The sequence below is a fragment of the Apodemus sylvaticus genome, chromosome 23, assembly GCF_947179515.1.
Source record: "Apodemus sylvaticus chromosome 23, mApoSyl1.1, whole genome shotgun sequence".
Taxonomy (NCBI): Eukaryota; Metazoa; Chordata; class Mammalia; order Rodentia; family Muridae; genus Apodemus; species Apodemus sylvaticus.
This window is the reverse complement of record NC_067494.1, coordinates 25,510,857-25,531,358: the sequence shown is the minus strand read 5'-3', so window position 1 is coordinate 25,531,358 and position 20,502 is coordinate 25,510,857. Positions and strand designations below refer to the sequence as shown.

Genomic DNA, 20,502 nt, shown 5'->3' with positions numbered 1-20,502 from the left:
CAAATGGACCCAACTAAAATGTAGCCTTGAAGACAGAAGACAGCAGCCCAAGTAACTTTAGCCAAGCCAGAGCCTGCTTAGCTTCTGAGATCCAATATGATAGGGTGCATTCAGGGTGGTATGGCTGATAAAAAGATGGTAATAGAATTTAAATAGTACTCATATTGAATTTCTTTGTTAAAATGCCCTAGCTTTATTATTATTATTATTATTATTATTATTATTTTGGATTTGGTTTTTTCAAGACAGGGTTTCTCTGTATAGCCCTGGCTGTCCTGGAACTCACTCTGTAGACCAGGTGGGCCTCGAACTCAGAAATCCGCCTGCCTCTGCCTCCCAGAGTGCTGGGATTACAGGCATGTGCCACCACCGCCCAGAGATGCCCTAGCTACTTGTCTTCATCCATACATTAGCTGGGAAGAGTACATCTTACAGTACAGGAAAAGCCTCCTTTCCAGTGCTTCGATAGGGCAACAGAACTCTACTAATGGCTTTCCTAGAAGGCAAACCAAGAAAGTCTACTATAGCTACGCCATCCATCCATCCATCCATCCATCCATCCATCCATCCATCCATCCATCCACCCATCCATCCATCCAAGCAGCTCAAATTGAAAAACAAAATAACAGAATCAACTGGACAGCCCAGAGTTAACACTTAAGAACAGGAGGCATCATCGTCATCATCATCATCATCATCATCATCATCAACAACAACAACAACAACCAAACAACAACACACAGAATAAAAGGAGGAGGAGAAAGAAAAGAACTCCAGAGTTTCTTCCTCATGTTGTGCTTAGAGACATCTGACCAGACCCACCAGCAGGAAGTCCAGGGTTTGATTTCATCATATGCCTGAGGAAAGTTCCAACTTAAATGGCGTGTTTTACATTTCCCACGATCTTCTTGGGAAGCCAACTTACTCCAAAACTTCCATTTATGCATAAACAATTCTAGGTGCTACTTTCAGTGGGACCGGGAGTGTTAAAGACCGTTGCCTCTAAGTCACATCCCTGAAATAGCTTCAGTTTTCTCTATTTTCCCCCAACTGAATCATAATGAGCAAGAACCCCTATTCTTCTTTTGTTTACTGCATCATAAGCTTGCAGATGCAGATAATGTAGGAACCTGTTAGTTTCAAGATATACTTTCTTCTTGAACAGAAGGGGACTAGCCTTTGAAGAGAAGCAGGTCAGTGGGAGCTGAGTTCAAAGCACTCCCTCATGGTGAAGGGGCAAGAGGAGACTTCAAAACTGAAAAGGGTGTGTCTTTGATGAGGATGAAAATTTAAAAGAGTTTCTACTACAGGCCCAACAGGGAAAGTCTTCTACCCTGAGCAGCAGGGAGAACTGGTATTAGAGCTCATGGGATTGAATAGAAACAGAAGAGCAGGAACTTCCAGAGGTGGGAGGCTGTCCTGTTGGAGTAGAAGTCTTATTTAGTTTTAAGGATTTAAGGATAGTTAGAAATGATTCTTTGAATTATATAGTCTAACTGCTTTGATACTGAATTTGTCTCTCAAAATATTTAAACTTTTTTTTTCTCCAAATTCTGAGGACTCCATAGAATAGTTATACATTGTTGGTCAACATGAACTCATGTCTATATCTGGGAACAGACTGTGCATTTGCATCATATGAAGTGACTGTGAGTTGTTGGCAGCAGTAACAACAGTTTACATCACTGTGTGACAATACTGAAGATTCCATTTATCAGAGAACATAGCCCAAGGTCACACCTTGCAGTATGGAAAACATATTCTCACAGAACAATGCTAGCATAAATAAAAGTCAGGTACAGTATTTGGGGTAGCACCATATTTAGTATATCTGTGGCAAAATTTGTCTTACAGATGGTAAGACCTGGAGCCCAACTCTACCATTCCTATAAGAAAGTAAGACCGTCTTCTTTTTGCATGGAACAAAAAAGAACACGGCTATGTCTATATTTAGAGAGTGGCTCTGCGTGGCATTATTTTATGTTCAGACTGGTTCTCACTAAGACTAGGACAAAGGAAAAGACTGTTAGTCAGGGGGAGACAGGAGAAGGTAATGGAGGATGAATATGGCTAAAATAAGGTGTACGTGAATAAAGACACCATTATGACACCCGTTGCTTCATAAAACAGAGACAGATTGATGCCGGCGTTAGTTTCCCAGGGCTGAGCTGTTTCCCGAATGCAAAAACATGATTGCCACTGTGACAATATCAAGAGCTGGGGCTTTTGGGGAGAGATTAGGTCATACACTCTGCCTGCCATCCAAAATGGACTCACATTGTTATCTGAGGTGAGTGAGTTATTTCTGGAGTGTCTGATAAAAAATGAGTTTGGACACTATCTTCCATGGCTGTAACGTGCTCCCTTGGTCTCCTCCATGCCAAGATGCAGCACCTAGACCTAGTTGAGTAGTGGCGCTATGCTCTTGGATGTCCCAGATCTCAGAACCGTGAGCCTTATAAACTGTGTGTGTGTGTGTGTGTGTAAACCACTCAGTAGATGCCAGAACATTAACTAATGAACTGAGACAGGCTGCTATAGAAATGGTCACAGTAGAGAAGGTTAAAACAAAGAAAATGTATTCTATTGTATTCTAGAAGGTAGAAATCAATGAACACAATACAGCAGGTTTGCTATCATCACAGGTCTTGATGGCGAGAACCCAAGCTTGTTTGTTTTGAACTCTGAATGATGCTAACAACCTTAGCGAGTAGTGGCAACTCTATCTCTGCCACTGTGATGCGTGGACTCCGACTCTTTTGGATGTATCTACTTCCCCTTTGGCTTTCCCACGAACAGTCAGGCTCCCTTACCTCACGTTATCTAGTATAAACTCCATGAAGAATCTTCAACTTAATTCTATTATTATTATTATTTTGCCACATACAGATCACATTCTAGATTCTGCAACTTAATATGTGTGGATGCTTTTTTTTTTTTAAAGTTGGTTTCAACATATGCCACAGAGAGGATGTCTTGAGATTACAATGTCCTGATTGACATTTTACTTACCCCATGTCCAAACCAGAGTACTTGGAGTGAAAACATTGAAACTAGGAAAGACCATGTGATTCTTTCCAGGACTGAAGAAAGGAATGGACAGACATGAAGATACCAGTGACAAGAACTGTGGAGAAAGGCAGTGGAGAACCGGGGCTGTGCGCACAGGGTTCACAGCATACTAAGCTAAGACAGAGGATTTCGCTGGGGCTCAGACAGTCCTGCCACTGGTGGAGCGTTCCTCCCTCTGCACAAGCACAGTGGTGCCCTCTTCCCCTCATTTCTTTCCATTTCCTACTTTCTATGTTTCCCTCCCCTCTCCCCCTCCCTCCTCCTCTCCATCTGTCTCTGTGTCTTTCTTTTCCCTCCCTCTCCCTCTCTTTCTCCCTCCCATGTATTCCCACACTTGTTTGAGATCACTCACTCATTTGTTTCTGACGATTGAACCAAGGGCTGTGCATGCCATGCCAATGCTGCACCACCGAGCTGTATTTCCCAGCCCTTTAAAAATTCTTATTATTTTTTTTATTTTGAGACAAGGTCTCATTAAATTGCACAGGCTGGTCGTGGCAAGTCTTGTCTCAGATCCCCTCAATCCTTGGGGTCACGTGAACGCCAGGCCTCGCTCACGGGCTTGCTTTCTGAGAAGCTCCTTGGTACTCACCAAATACAAAGTTGTTTTGTTTGCTATTTGGTTGGTTTCTAGATTTCTGATGCATGGCTTCAGCTGGAAGGATATCTTTAATTCCACTTTCTTGATCAGCACCAGATGGAAGCAAAAGCAGTACTTGCCCCAAGCCAGCCTTTGGCGCTCAGTGGAATGCCTTGTGGAGAGCTGTTTATTATCCTATACATTCACTGGAGGACATGCTACAGATCATGCCTGCCGACCTTCCAATACATCCTTGCTTGTAGAGACTTTAAATACGTGGCATGCAAAGAGCGTTAGCAAATGGGCGGAGGTGCAGCAGGAGACAGGAGAGGGCAGCAGTGAGCAGTCGGGGTAAGACCGGAATAGCTCTGGAAGCACAACCGTGGAGAGATGCTAAACACAGCCCTGAAACCGGGAGTGCACACAAGGAGAACAGGGAGAGAAGAGCTGAGAGCTACGAGCAGCTCCAGCACAGTGTTGGCCTGAACCGTTACCAACTTCAGCTGTGTGTACGCCTGGCTGTGAGGCTACATATGTTGACTCATGCTCTCCCACCTACTGTGTCTATAACATTAGCAGCCTATGATCATTTCTTCCTCACGACCTACAAGAAGTACATGACTTTCATTGGTGTCTACAAACACGGACTGATCATGCCACTGTGACGCTATATTGAGGAATGGCTTCCTGCCATCTTTTCATTCTCACAGAATCGAGGATACAGTAACCCAAGTACAAGAGCATGTAGAAGAAACTTTGGGGTACTTTGCAGCCCTGGCTATTAACACCGAGTGTGAAAACACCATAAAAACTGTAAAGAGGTCGATAAAAACTCAAATTACTTTGTGGTGCACGTACTGTAATTTTTAACATGTTCACATGATTTAATTGCATGTTCTTTCCTTTTTAAGGAACAGAAGAGCCCCTCTTATAAACCCAAATTAAACATAAGTGGCGGTTGGCTACTCCATTTCCCCTTAAAGAAAGGAACGGCCTTACAAGTTGGGAACTAGTCCTAAAGAACAGTTTGGCCGCCCGTATTCTGACACGTTTATGTTGTTAGGTGGTGGCATCATTTCAGATCCACTACCCTTGAGATGGTCTCCAGGCTCCTGAATATCCTTTAGCACTTTTTCAAAAGAAAAACCTAGTTGCTTATGGCTTTCTTTGGGAAATTCTGATTAAGGGCTCCGACTCACTGATGCAGTGAGGAGCGCGAGGGGGGAGGTGGGAAGCATACTTATTCTTTGCTTTATTTAACTCAGAGAGCTTCACTGCTGCTGAAGGGGTGAGCTGCCCTTGCACACAGCACAGCAGCTCTGTGGGTGGGAGGCACCCGCCCCTTTTGATTTTCATCAATGATCTGTTCTGTGTCTGCAGCGGCCACCTAGACAAGCTGCTCTCTGAGGGTGGTGGGGAGGGTGGATGTCCTCCTACCACACTCTAAAACGCCACCCACTGGGGCCTGACAAGGAGCTGAGAGACTGTCTTTCAAGAAACAAGCTGTAGCTTGGTTTCTATAATTACACCCTAAATCTCCGGGTATTGGAGACAGCCTCCACGTTATAACTGCACATTCAGAACCATGTGCAGGAGTGCATCTTTTATACACACAGCTGAGATGGGCTCTATGGAAAGAATGCCAATCCTAACTCTGATTCCTTAATCCTTAAATAGGCTGAGCTCAAGACCATCAATATCTTCTGGCTTCAAACTTGCGCTACTGTGTTGATAAGTTCTGCTACTACCACCACCCCTGCCCTCCACACCCCCCTCCCCACTCCACAGATATGTTGGTACAATAGATAACATTATTGTCAAGGTTAGCACAAACCTGTTCACTCCTACTGGTTTAAGAACTCTCAGTAAACATCACAGATTCATGTTGAGATCTATGCTAGTACTCAAGGCTTAGTTTACCAGTGGATGCTTCTAGCAACCTCACCTGGGAAGCAGTGAGAGTCTATAAACAACGGTCAGAGATGCCCTCACACTTTGCAAAAAAAAAAAAAAAAAGGAGGGGGGCAGAGAGATACCAAAGGATCAAGAACCCACAATTAGATCCAGCAGGGCTCAAATCCAGGACCTACCATCTACCAGGAGTTTGCTTTCATGAGAATCAATGGACTTCCGTAGGCAGCAAAAGGTAACATTTACATGACTCTGAGGGAGGGTCTGCCTAGGTTTGGGTCTTGGCTCTGAATTACTACTAGCTCACGATTTTGTGACCACTCTATTTCTTCACCTATCATATGCAAATAACACTTGCAGTGACAATTCAGCTTTACTTAGTGAGGTAGGCCACGGCCGTTGGATATTATTCTTCCGGCCCTTGGAATGTCCTGCTAACCAAACTGATTTCCTTTGGTATGTAGGTTTTCAGACATCCTCACGATGTGACTTACAATGAGAACTCTGGGCCACTGCCATTGTTTGTATTTTAACTGGTCTCCAAAGGTGTGTTTGCTAATGGCTTGGCATTGCTGGAAGGGATGTGATGGAACTCCCTAAGAGGTGAGGCTTTTGGTGAGAAATTAGGGCCCTGGTGGCATATGTCTGAGGTAGGTCTGCAGACTCTGGCCTGCCCTTTCTGTTTTGCTTCCCAGCCTCCTCCATGGGGTGAGCATTTTGCCTTACCAGATGATCCTTGCTGCTATATTCTGCAGCCCTCCTGCTAGCTCAAAAGCAACAGAACCAGCTACACCAGTGTTGAAATCTCTGAAACCTTGGATCAAGATGACATTTCCCTTCAGAATTTCTCAGTATTTGGCAATAGTGCTTAGAAGGCCAACTCTACTGTTATCAGTTCTACCTCCAGAAAGAACTGGAAAGTAAAGATCAGCCACATTGGAGTCCATGATTGGGTTACACCCGAACCCTGACCCCCAAAGCTCATGTGAGCTTCCTAGTTGGCAATACTACATAGAGCAAGGACAATGCAAGCCCCACCTCAGGAATTTGCTAGCCTCTGCTCCACACACCTCATCTACTGGCTGATGTTAGCAGTACCTTTCTTCTTAATAAACCATAACCATGGCTATATCAGCTTTCCTGGGTACCATGAGACCTTCTAGCAAGTCTGTAAATTTGGAGTAAATTGGAATTCTGTACTAAGGATGACCTTTGAGAACACTCTCCCCTCTAATTTCAATTGGCTAATTTTCTTTCGTACTGTTATGAAGGGTACATGAGTTTGTACCTGTAAGACACATTTATGTTCCTTGACAAAGGTTAGCTATCGATTGGTGTACTTCACATACTTAACATTTACTACTAATTTTTGTATCCCAGTTTCTGTGTGGAATGAATCATCAAGTTTAATTCCTAGCTAACTCTGAGGAGAAACCTGAAGGAAACTCAGAGGTCTTCAGTAATTTCCCTACTGAGAGGTGATTGTGAAGTAGGAGCTACGATTTGAACCTTGCTCTTTGTGACCTGAACACAAACCCTATGTCATGAAAGTTTATACTTCTAGTTGCTATATTTTTTCATAAAATAACCCTGCAGAAGGTCTGCATCAAGCATTTTACGACAGTTGAAGCATACAGGATGCTTGTAAGCTCACACGCCACTGAGGGAGAGATGGAGCTCTTAGCTTATCCTTGTAGGGTATAAACTGAATCTATTGCAGAAAAATATCCATAAAGAACTGCACATTGGGACTGCCTCACTGGCTGATGAAGAGCACCCTCCTCCCAAACTTGCTTATTTCCTTGTGAAGCAATTATCATTCTGTACAAATGGAGCTTCCGGAGGGGCAGTAATTTTTCTTGATTGGATTTTGTACTGACATATGAAATGAATAAACATTTTAGTTTCGGAATTAGAGTGTATCAAATTCCATTATAGTATCAATAAAATGAAAGAAGCAGTAAATTTAGTGTAAAGCCCCAGGGGAAAAAATTCAAATCACCATGAGAAGCTGCATACTGACAGTCTATTTGAGCTAAAAGCTTCCCCCAACCATATGCAAACACGTGCATGCGTGTGTGTGCGTGCACGCGCGTGCACACACACACACACACACACACACACAAAACACACCCTAGATATCTCTAGATAGCTAGTTCTATCTATTACACAATCTGTACCTGCACATCCATTTTAGAACATTTTGCTGCTGCTTGGATTAAAATGGTGTGACAATCAGTCCCCAGATTCTTCTTTTTCTCTGACCACACTAACTACACCTCATCCCGACTCCCCACCACAACACCCCCTCATCTTTCCTTCCTCCTCTTCACACCACTCATTTCAACACCCTTCAAGTTGATATAGGTATACATTAGTTTTTTCCCCATTCTTTCACCAATAATTTTTTTTCCTTATGAAAGTAAACTATGTTCACCCCAACATTTCAGACTGGGAGAGTCTCTCAAACTTAATATCGCCTGGGCATGATGGAGCGCTAATCTCTACTTGGTTCATCTTGTAGGTGCTAACTCATCTTGAAGAGACTGGAGATGACTCTCTAACCCCATATGACCCGTCTTTGTGATTTATGTGGTATGAGATGAGAAAGGTGATTATATATTTCATTCTCATTGTTCTCTGAATAATCACTGAAGATGATCAGTCTTTCCTTTCTTGCTGTTTTATAGATTGTATTTTTCACTTTGAATCTTGACTGTGGATAATGGCAATACTTACCACTCAAATGAAGTTAACAAAACCCTTCCACTGGCCCTGGGTAGTTGTGAGTGTCAAATGACACACAACAGAACTTTTCTAACAGTCCCATATGCATGCCAGAGATTTTTCTAGTAATAACTTGAGTCATACTCAGTGTTCTGATGACCAGATTGCAGATTTGTCTCCTTAGGAGGTATGATTGACAAATCACACAAATGAGATGGGGAAAGCTGGTGTCCTGGAAGAGCCCAAGTTAGCAGATAGCAAAAGTTATAGGCCCATTTCTCCATAGTATATTCATTTAACTATAATGATTTTGCTTTGGGGAGTAAATATTACCTTCAAGTGCCCTAGGCCCTAGAAAAGGCTCTACCATTAATAATTTATGAGTTTATGAATCTCAAGTTGAACTTCTGTAATTTGCCAAAAACCTTGCCTATTGGCCATACCATAAAACATGCACATAAATGTCAAGATCCTAGGGCTGTTCTGAAGTCCCCACTTTTCCCAGCCCACCTAGACACCTCTGAGTTGAATCAGCTCTCTTTCTGCACCCTGGCTACCACAGTATTTTGTTGGTGGTATGTTAAATCAGAAGGCTTCTCTCATGAGTATCTTCTGCTGCTATTAGGACAAACTGTGCATGTTCACAGAGGTTACAACACTGAAGTACGCAGCTGTCTAATGCACTTCTTCCAGTATCAAAGGTCACTCGTCAATATGCTGTGAATGAAGACCCCTTGGGAATATCACTTGGCCGTTAAGGGGATCATATGCTTCTGACTTAATTTTTCCACAAGAAAAACCCTTAACATCTTACTTGGCAATCAAACATGTCTCACTCTTGACCTGAAACCTAGTTCCCAGCTTCAGTCAGTGTCCTGCTTAAATGCAGGCTGAGAAAGGCCTTCCCAGGCTATGCGACTTAGATGCCCCATGCTTCACCCAACCTTGACTAAAAAGGGAAGAAAGTTCCCTGCTCTTCCAATCTCATCCATTCTCATTCCTGCTCAGAAACACTCTCCCTGTCCTTCAGGAATAGTGTGCTATTTCTTTGTCTATATATCAATGTCATCCACCATAGAAATTTCATCCTTTCCCTCCTACTAATGTAGTAACTGTTGCCAGGTCTGTTTCAGGAACAGTTTTTTATTCATTTTTTGCATTATCAATGCTAAACAGAAAAAGCAAACTTATTTCAACTTATGGGCCACCTGTCATGGTTGGAGAGGACCTTCCTGGAGCACTGAGGTGGAAGGATCATTTTTTTTTTTTTTAAATCTAAATCTAAGCTTGGCAGAGAAGAGTGCTGTGATTGATTAGTTATGTCTGCGTTGGGAGCAGGAGGGAAGACTTGAGGTGTGAGTGCCATATGTGCATCCTTCCTAGAGTGGTGTGCATTGAGTAATGCCTGTTGCATGAAAGGGGTTTGCTTTCTGCTTTAGAGTAAATAAGCATCTAGAATTAAGAGAAGAGACTGGAAATAGATCATAAATATTTATGCTGGTTCTTCCTTTTCAATTCTGAACTGAAAAAATCTTCAGTCATTCAACATTCTTCCCCAATATTCCTTATACCAAAGCATTTATCTTTTCTTCTTCTACTTTCAGTGATCATGAAACAATAGTTTAGGACTAGACAAGTAGCAATAGGAATCCTTTCTCTCTTTGAGACAATCACTACCCTTTTGTCCTCCAGTGTATTTTATCAATCAATACATTGACAGTATGTACAGTACCACTATCTGTCACCAAATAAAATATACAAGCAAAATGAAGGTTAAATTAAGATCAGGCACCTTGCAATAAGAGAGATCACCTGGCATTTTATAAGTCTCAGTGATAGTGTACCTGGTTGTTTTAATTGGCGGGTCACTCTAAGAACGGTAAGGTTGGGCTCTATGCAGCTGTGTGATTATGGAGGAGCACCTAGTCAATTCCAAGAATGCAAGCGCTGTCTTTGGGGGAAATGCCTCAAGGTTATGTTTGTAACTTATTTGAGTTTGTAACAATATCCCTCCAAATGACCCATTTCTGAAATCACTTGGCCATTATTAACTTCTTATTGAATTGAAAATGGCCAAATTTGGACATGTATGTGGAGCAAAAGCCACCAACCAAGAAGTCTGGTTTCATTAGGAGATACAGGCTGAGGTGTAAAAAGACTGAACAGGATTCTAAGGTGCTTCACTCTTGTACACAACACTAGAGGTCACACAGAGAGACCTAGAAAGTTCTGTGTTGAAATGTTGTTTCTAAAATACGCCCAGAGCCTGTCTCCTTCAAGTCATTTTTTGAGCCTTTCAAGTTTATCTTGTGCCTAGCATAAGATCAGATGCAGAGGCTGTGGTTTTTGTTGTTGTTGTTGTTGTTTAGTATTTTCAGGTTCCAGTTTAACTGTTCTCTGATGACAGAGCATCTTGAAACATCAGGCCAACATTCATAAAGGAAAATCTACAGAAATCTGAGTAATTTTTCCATAAGCTGGGAGCCAGCATGAATGTGTGCTGCATCCATCTGAGCAGTGAACTCTCCGTGGGAGTCCTGAAATTAGATCCTGAGAGGATGGGATGTGAACAGGGCACCAGACACAGTTACAGGGCCTCAAAAGGAAGTGTATGAACGAAGACTAGCATTTACAAATTTCTTTAGCAACTTGCTCAAAGAATTTAATTATATAAAATGTGGAGCTTGAATATAATTTGGCTGGTTTTCATTTTTAAAATTCTTTTAAATATATTTTTAAATGTTTGTTAGATTTTAGATTTTCTTTTGTTTTTAAGACAGGATCTTACTATGTAGCTCAGGCTGACCTGAAACTTGATATATGTGTATGTGTGTGTGTGTGTGTGTGTGTGTGTGTGTGTGTATACCTGATGTGTGTGTGTGTGTGTGTGTGTGTGTGTGTGTGTGTATTAACCTCCTACCTTGGACTCCTGAGAATGAATGCTGAGATTACAGACACGTAGATTGAAATTTAACCAAACCTACCCGGATTAAGGATTAACAAAATAAAACACTATAGACAAAAAAACAAACAAACCACCCTACAATTAAAAAATCAAAACAAACACTCCTTTACAACCAATAGTGAAGCTAGACAATTCAGCTCACCATTGATTCACAGGGAAGGAGAAAGATCAGGATTTGTGCTCAAATATGTTTTTTATAATTTCCTAATCGAAAAAAGAAAGGGGTGCCTGTGACTGTGGTATTTGTTAGAAACATCGGCTGTGTTAAGGAAATGCCCTTATGAAGCCCCAGCTATTTCTTAATCATATTAAGATCAGATTCATTATTATGGATAGTAGAAAAACTTCAGAAAATATATACATATACTATGCAATATTATCTGTATAATATAATTATACAAATTATATTATGTAATATACATATACATGCAAAATTATATAATATACATATATTTTATATAATTGTGCATATATATATATATATATATATATATATATATCCCAAATTGTAGGGAAGACCCCAGGTCACCTCTTATCATCAAAGAAGCTTCCATTACCACAACTGAATTACATGTAATTGAGTTGTTCTTCAGTTGTTGGTTAAAGGAGTCCTATGAAAAGCCCAAACAACCCAGGCTGACATCAAGATGATAGGTCACTCTCCACAAACTGATAGCAAGGCCCCATTACTGGACTCAACACCCACACAATTCACTGAACATGGAGAAGCTGAGCTGGTGCCTGCACAGAGCCTTCATCCCTACTTTCTAGGATCTTTGGTACAGGTAGGTACTCTGCTCACTACCCAAGGAAAGTCACAAACACCAGCCCAGCCTCAAATCTTTTGATGAAGAATGGTGTCCTGCCTGCAAGATATGCTAGGGCAATGATGGCACCAAGTTTGTGAGAGTAACCAACTCTCTGAATTGGCTGAAGGCCCACTCCACAAGATGGAGCCCGTACCCAACACTGTTTGGGTAAACACGAACCTGAGACTAGATAGCCCAGGGTCCTACGGTAAAATCAAATACTACGAGTCTAAAAACAGAAACAGAACATAGCAGTCAAATGACTCCTAGGGACATTCTTCTATCAGTGTGTTGTAGATCAGTGCCTTGCTCAGCCAGACAAAATATAAGCGCCTTGTGAGTGTTCACTGGCATTCTGTCTCCTTTTTCTTTCATGTGCAATTTTCCCTTGTAACAAATCCTTTGTAGACAGTGACAGTTTTACTCCAGGGACCGTCTACCCCAGCGTTCATGAGTGGAGTGTTCTTACTTATCACAGTTCCTCTGGTAGGTGATTCCAAGACCAAGCAGCACAGCTAGCCTGAGTCACTCACTATTTCTTCCTTCTCTCTTTTGACACCACTGGTCCTTGGGCTGGCTTCCAGTTTAATCTTCCCAAGTGTGCAGACCAATGAGTCTCTGCACGTTTACGTGTCTTGTCCTTCTGTCCCTCATGCCACCCAAACCCAACTAGGACACATGGTGTTAAGTAGCTGCTCACTCTCTTCCTTGCAAATTAAACACAGAGAAAGAGTAACAACTCCCATTCTGAACCGGAAGGATGGATGCCCACTGACTCAGAGCTGAGCAGGTTCTAACCAGAGAGCTAAAAGAGGCGGCTGATAGAACATGGCTCCCTTTCCAAACGCAAAAGAAAGGAGAACAAGCGTCGCAGCAGAAGGAAGCCTCCTCTTCTGTGATCTCTCTTCTCAGGCAGATATGAAAGAGAGAGCCTGGGAAGACCAGGGCTCATTCTGTAGGCACGCATGCGCTCAGGGAAGGAGACGCATGCGCTCAAGGCTGCAAGTCAAAACTAGAAAGAAATAACGACTCGGCAGCACAGCTGAGCAACTGAAATAAGACTGGAAAATACCTGACTTCTTTCTGTGTAAGGAAATACATTTCAAGCTGTCGGCCATCACTCTGCTATTTGAAAGCAAGCTTTTCCGGTACATGCTGCCGATTCCCCCAAATCTTGCCTTGTGTGTTTTCTCTTTCTCTACACTTCTAAACTCTGGCTTTCCTTCAAAGCTGAAGTAGCGTAGAAAGTATCTAGCTAGAACTGAAGGTGACTTACAAGTTCATTAACAGGAGAAATCAGAAGAAAGAGAAAGCCATTGAATTGGAAAGGATGTCATACCAGACACTGGCTCTTTGAATGCTTGGTTTCCGGACAGGCCCCCAAAGTCGAACTGTGGCCTTACGGGAGAGCACTTCAGGTTTGAATGCTACATGCCCTGTAGGAAGAGTGATCAGATGAGTAGATGTATCCGCAAGTCAAAGCTTTCAAGGCAAGACTTTACTGTTGTGTCCTCAGGGACCCCACACAGTGCACTACACACAGCAGAGCTCCCAAATACCTGTTAGGTGGATGGGTGAGTCGGCTCCATTCACGGATATATAATATCATATGATGCTGTATAAGGCCTGAAGGGTGAACTCATTAGAGACACTGAAACTCAAAGCATGCTATCACTAATCCTAGACAGTCTACCAAACAGTCAAACTCTTGTTTTCGGGAGCCAGGCAGAGAGGTGGAGCTTCAATGGCAACATGGTTACAGCCAAGTTGTTTCACTGGCTGGAGCTCCAATTTCTTTTGATAGAGAAGCACAGGTAGTAACTGTCTGTCCTTCAAAGGGGTATGATGATCGTCCCAGTGTAAACACGAAAATGAAACATGGTTCAGTGCATAGCACAGGTTGGGGTTGCTTGGAAGCCAACACAGCAATGTTGGTCAGGGGTGGGGCTGGTTGCTCATTTTGCTTACCGTTTGAAGAAGGCACACGTTAAGCAGATGGCCAGATGATACAAGGACTCAAGCCTACTGTTGTGGAGGTTGTAAAAGTGAAAGTGGAGTCTCATGGCTACCAGCTTGGCCGTTCTTCAAACAAGTCCTACAAAGACTCTCAGTGGCTTCCAAGGGGCCAGCTACACTCAGTGGGATGCTGTCTCAAGTGCAAAGGACAACATCATTACATCCAGGGCGGCTTGACACAGCACAAGCAGTGGGCCTTGACCACAGCCCATGATGAGTAGACAAGTCAGAGACCCGCTGTTAGGACACCTCACTCGGGGGGTGCCAAAGAATGAGTCTTCTGAAAATCCTGACTCCAGAAAAACGACAAATTACCAACAGATGGCGTGAGTCACAGAAACGGAGTCCAAATGAGGCATCAGCACACAGCAGGCCCTGCCCTGCTGGGCTGAGCTGGACAGCCACAGCTCCAGGCCCAGATGGCTGCGAAGGTCACCAGGAGGGACACCAGCCGTCTGTGCTCTACTCCTGAGAACTGGCAAGCCTTCGAACCCTCAGACGCTTACGGGATCAAAGAACCAAAATGTCCAAGACAGGGAAATCAAATTTCTTTAGAGCTAATTGCTTACAAGGTGACAAGGACACAGAGCTTCAACGGTAGGGAGGAAAATGGAAGGACCAGAACGCTCTCTCAGATCACAGCCAGTCTCTGCTCTAAAGCTGGTCATAAACCTTGGCAGAATTGTCTGGCCTTCCCTTAGAGAAGGTAAGGTCTCCACTAGAGGACACCACCCTGTCCTGCTTCTCAGAAGGCCCCGAGCAAGCATGCCTTGCTACGCTTCCTATATTTAATCACCTCAGGATCGCACTTGATTTAAATGCAGTCATAATTCTGTGGTTTTCGCCAACCACAGAATTAAAAACAATGAAAAGGTTTATTGTGTATTTCTTGGGCTCTCGTTTTCTTTATGAGACTCCAGTATCACGGAAAACTTATATACGCTTGGAATACAGTTTTTCTGTTATTAATGTATCTTTACAATATGGGCCAGAGTTGGGAGTCTAGAGTTTTACTTTCCCATCTGTAGAAGCTAATGAGAGAGGGGGTGGGAGCGTGGCATGCTGGGAAAGGGCGTAGCCGGAAAGGGCCCTGTTTTCCCTTGTAGCTTATCGGAGGGAAGCCGTTCTCATGTGAGGGGTCTAACCCCACGGACATGCGCATTTCCCACAACTGATCTATGAAATAAAGCACACAGTGAAAAAACGTATCTATACAAACCTCAGACCTGTTTCCTTCTTCCATCATGACAGAAACATATTTCTAAGGCACAACCTCCCAGAGAATCACAGAGAAGAAAGGAAATCCTAAATTTTATTTAGGGAAAAAAATTGCCTGGAAGTTCTCATAGCATTCTGTTTGAGGGAAAAGCCTGACTTCTGGGTTTCTACAGTACCACAACTGCACATAAGACAAGGCGGTTCCTTGCAGGAAGAGGCTTCCGAAGCCGTCTTTGCCACAAGCGCTTCAACTGCTCATTCGCCGTCATCTTTGAATTACGGATCCCGAGAACGCGTTCTTTCAGTGGGGACTCAGTAACAGTCGAGAGAGAATGAATGCACACATACATACAGCAAGCCTATGTATTAACAGTCATTTTATCATCTTGTAACCATTAGGATTCTGTCTAAGCTCCACCCCCACAGTTACCTGGCAACAGCCATATAAGCCCCGCCCCACAGTTACCTGGCAACAGCCAAGTGGGGACTGCTCGGCCCCTCCTCCATCTCTTGCATCTCTTATTCTCACTCTCAGCTTCTCTCTTGCCCCCCTCTTGGGCTCTCCTCCCCTCCCCCCTCTCTCCACGTGGTCATGGCCGGCCTCTACTTCTCTACTCTCTCCCTCTCTCTGCCTTTCTCTGCCTCTACTACCCCCTTAACTCCCCTCCCATGCCCTGAATAAACTCTGTTCTATGCTATACCTTCGTGTGTCTGGTCCCTCAGGAGGAAGGGATCCCTCGGCATGGGCCCACTGAGGCACCCCTCCCCCCACACAGCCATAGAACATATTCTCTAGCCTCTTTCTCGTTCTATGATCACAACAGTAACCCAAGTTTTTAGGGCAAAAGCTGAGGATCTGGCAAGCCCGGACACACTATCCCTGGCCACCCCTGCCAACACACTGAATAGACCAGTGAAGTCAAAAACAGAAAAGAGAGATGAAGAGATAAAGTGACCCTGATCCCATTTTCTCGGTGCTGACTTGAGCTTCAGGTTCAAAGAGACCTGGGCCATGTGCAGTCCTGGCGTAGGTCCAGCACTGTGAGGTGCTCTAAAGAAGTCCCTGTGCAGTTCTCAGGAAATGACTACTCCTGTCTCTGGGTGAAGCTCCGCCCTTAAGGATAACCTCCACAGGCTGGGGCACTCCTTCCTGCTGGTCTGCTTTCCCTAAAATCCAAGGGGACAATGACCTCACTCTCTGTGCCTTCACCTCTGAAAGGGGATGAGCTTGGTTAGACACACTGCGTTATACTTACCTGAGTTGACAGATTAACATACCATCTGTAGAAGTAGGCAGGAGTCTTGGGAATGGAGATGGACAGACAGACAACCACAAACTGCAGAGAAGCTAGGGTTTTACCCTCACAATACCCTGTTTGCTGAGAAATTATTTATTTATTTTAAAGGAAAAGCAGCTTCCCTTTCACCTCCTTTTGTGCACATTTCAGCCTCCTAACTAGATTTTGTTCATATTACATTAGGCAATATTCACCACCACATTCGCAAAGCCACTCTCCAAATTAAATTTTAAATATTTCTTTTCAGCTCATCAATGATGTTGAGATTCTAGAGGGAAAGGAGGGAAGGGAGGAGACAAAAATGGAAGGGAAAAGAGGGGAGGGGGAAGGATCGGAGGAGAGGGAAATAAAGGGGAGGAGCTAAGAGGGGAGGAGCTAAGAGGGGGAGGAGCTAAGAGGGGAGTAGCTGAGAGAGAAGGGACTGGAGAGGAGGGAGGAAAGGATTGGGAGGGGGAGAGGATTTGGAGGGGAAGGGAGAGGAAAGGAGAGAAGAGAAGGGAGGAAGGAACCCAGCTGGATGCATTCTTTTTTCCCATTACTATTTATTTACCTGGCAGTTAAAAACTTCCTTTCCCTCCTAAAGACAGCAGGCCTCGGTCAGAGCTCAATCAATAGTTCCTTCTCTTTGAAACAGCTCTTGAAAGGCTCTGATGCTCACAGCCAGGTGGAGGAAAGTCTGTGGGGTTCTCTCTTTTCTTTCAGAGACAGAGACACCTTTAAGGGTACCCATAGGCATATCACCATTCCCCCTAATTAATCTCTCTCTAAAAGAAGGCGACCCACAAAAGCAGCAGGCTCACCTTTGCAGTTTTCCTGCGCGAACATACCTTTTTTTTTTTTGAATGCCTGCAATGAAGAGAAGGAAATCTGTCCCTTGGAAAAGGCACATCACACCTCTGATTCAACAATGTGAAAAACAATACCCAAAGCCCAAACCTTCCCACCCTGTAGAGATAATGTTCTTCCCATCAAGTTGGTAGACTTTTATCTTCGAGGGTCTTTAGCTGAGTGCTCCTCAAGCACCATGGACAGAAGTCAAACAGCCTGGAGCTGGCTTCCCGACAGTATCCGAAACTACTGATTGTGTTAAAAACAAAAAAAAAGATCCCTTTATCAACCCACTCACTTCATAACATGCAGAGAAGGATATCAGCTCTCCACCCTGAGCCCAGCAACGTGATGTTGTTTGCTGTTCTTTGATTTGAACTAACACAAAGCGACCACCCCAAGGTTTTTCATCTCAGGACTTGGCTTTGAAATGTTAAGATTTAAAATTTTAGGTTTAAGTTATAAGCTTATAAGAAATAACTAGGCAGGCAGGCAGGCAGGCAGACAGGCAGATGGTTATGGGAGCTCTCTCTTCCCTCAGCCACTGTCTGAGCTATCAGGACAGAGGAGTTGGAGGTGCCTGGAGCGCTCAGACCCCAGGTGTCCATCAATGACTTGCGGGACACTTTTTTACTAAAGAGGAAAGGACCTTACACTGCCCCCCTCCAGCCTCTGGGCTCGCACGCTGCTTAGATAACCGTGTTTGATGGGTATTGAGGATGGACCCATCATCATAATTAGCATCCTTTACAATCAGGAAGTAGAACAGAAGCCTCTGACTACTGGATAAAAGAAGGGGTCCTACTCATAACTCTGTCCCTGTGTGAAGACGGCATGCCAAACTGCCAGGAAGATCCTAGATTATCACCCCAAAAGAGGCACTGTGGCCGACAGCGAAGCCACTCACTGTCCTTTCCCAGTGGGCCTGAAGCTCACCCTCAGAAACATTGACTAGTTGAAAGCTGTTGTATTAAAGCCTACTTAGAAATGTGGGCTGGGCAAACGCTTGGTTCCCCTGTCTGTTGTTCATTCAGCCTGTGAGTGTCTCCCTCCGGAATGCCTCCTTCCGCCGTGCCCAGCCTCACCCTTGTGAGACTCTCACGTTGTTCTGTCATAAACTCTGCCTGTCATCTACACTGTGCTCCGTGCGTCTGGTCTAAATTCCAAGAGATCACGAGAACGGGGCACAGAATGGTGGCCGACAGTGACCCTGTTGCTCCCACCCTGACGTTTAGGGAGACTAAGAGAGGCCTGGCTGCACACAGCACCGCGCAAAGAACACAAGCGACATGATGAATCACGTGTTCAAACACACAAACTCATCGTGTTACTTTCAAACCACACCACCTACTAAATAAATGAGAGTATTTACAAGTTGTTGAAAACGTATATTTAATTTTAACCATTCCCCTGCACTTTTGGTAGTGTACCTTGCAGTACATTTCTGTTGGACAAAGTTGGCCTACAGGGATGCCCGCGCTCTCAGCTGAGGGCTCTTCCTGTCTTTGACAAGAGGTGGTCCCATTGCAACCATAAGGGCAGAAATGGAGCTCAGTCATAGGCATGATGATTGTCTAGCATGTGTCATGCCTAGATGTGATTCCTCTATTACCACATAAGCTGGACACGGTGCTGCAAACCTGTGACCTTAGGATTTGGGTAGCAGAAATATCAGAATTTCAAACTCGTCTGTGACTATACATTGAGTCTCAGGCTAGCCTGGAATACATGGGACCCTGTCTTAAAAACAATAAAAAACATACATACATACATACATACATATACACACATGCATATATACATACATACATACATACATACATACATACCAACTTTGCATGAGCATGAACGCTCTGGAAATGTTTCCTATTTGTGCTAATGCTCCTCATTCTTAAATTTCTTAAAAAATTGTAATATTATGTTGTAATAATTCTATAATTTTCTGCTAGTGTTGGGGGAAATTTGTTTATTAACAATCTTACCTGATTTTTGCTTTGTGGATGGCCCCAACGAGTTTAAGTGACTTTCTCCAGCTTATGTATATGTGATGTAATGAAGTCTATACTTTAATTCAGCAATGGGAAGTATGAATGTTAATTCCATAGCTAAAAAGGATCATGTAGTCTCAGGTGACTAAAAGACAGCAAGAGAGGAAGCTGCAGACTAGCTAAGGAGTCAAACTTCTGTTGCTAATGCTTCAAGGTTTAGTTATTCCCTTAATGTTTATGGTTTATGACTTTCTGAAAAGATTATTTTATATTGATTCATATAACTTTATTAAAATCCTAAGCAATAACATCAAAATGCTATTAATTTTGATTTGAGCACTGTTAAGCAAAATAATGTCAGGATATTATTTTCTTGCTCCTTCCTAATTTGTTATCATATATACATATATATAATATATATATATATATATATATATATATATATATATATATATATATATATGGTATATACATGTCATTCTCTTGTATAGTAGAGTTAAACTTTAATCTGCATTTCTAGTTTTTCAGATATATGTATATACATATACATCATATACATACACATACACACATATATGCAAGGCCAACTGGGGGATACATGAGACTCTGTCTTAAAGATACAAACAAACAAACAGGAGGAGGGAGAAACAGTTGTGTTTGAAGTGTTTTTCTCACCAAGCAAAAAGAAAACAGAAATGGGGTTAAAAACTGAATAACTGATGTCCACAGATAAAGGAAGGTGAAGTAGGTCTCTGAGACCAGCCAAGCCGTACTATGGACTGCAGGGTGACCATACATTCTGGGTGATATGCAGCCTGACTACACTGTGGCCCCGAGTCCTTCCAGCCAGTCTATGCTCCTGGAACTATAAGAACTTACGAGCGTTGCCAACCTAAGGAAGCTAAGTAAGCCTATGTTTGCTGAAAGAACCCTGAAGCACTTACGTGGGAAAGGATTTTAGCCCAAAGATGTAAACCCCCATCTTGGACACGACCTCCACCTGTTTTTACTGTGATCTTTAACGCTCTAGAAGAGCCTGTTTGAAATTATATTTTTGTTTATGTATTCCTTCTGCTTTGGTTTCTCTCGA

The 20,502-nt window shown here is 43.2% G+C and overlaps 1 protein-coding gene across 3 annotated transcripts in view; it reads right to left on the bottom strand.

Moving 5' to 3' along the window:
* Window positions 1–20,502, bottom strand: part of Aig1 (androgen induced 1) — a 226,934-nt gene that overhangs the window by 80,756 nt on the left and 125,676 nt on the right. The window contains exon 4 of one of the 3 annotated variants that reach the window (XR_007975221.1): window positions 13,404–13,500. The exons of the other annotated variants lie outside the window; for them this stretch is intronic. The gene's annotated coding sequence lies outside the window, so the exon portion shown is untranslated. The remainder of the gene's footprint in view (window positions 1–13,403; window positions 13,501–20,502) is intronic. 3 annotated transcript variants of the gene reach the window in all.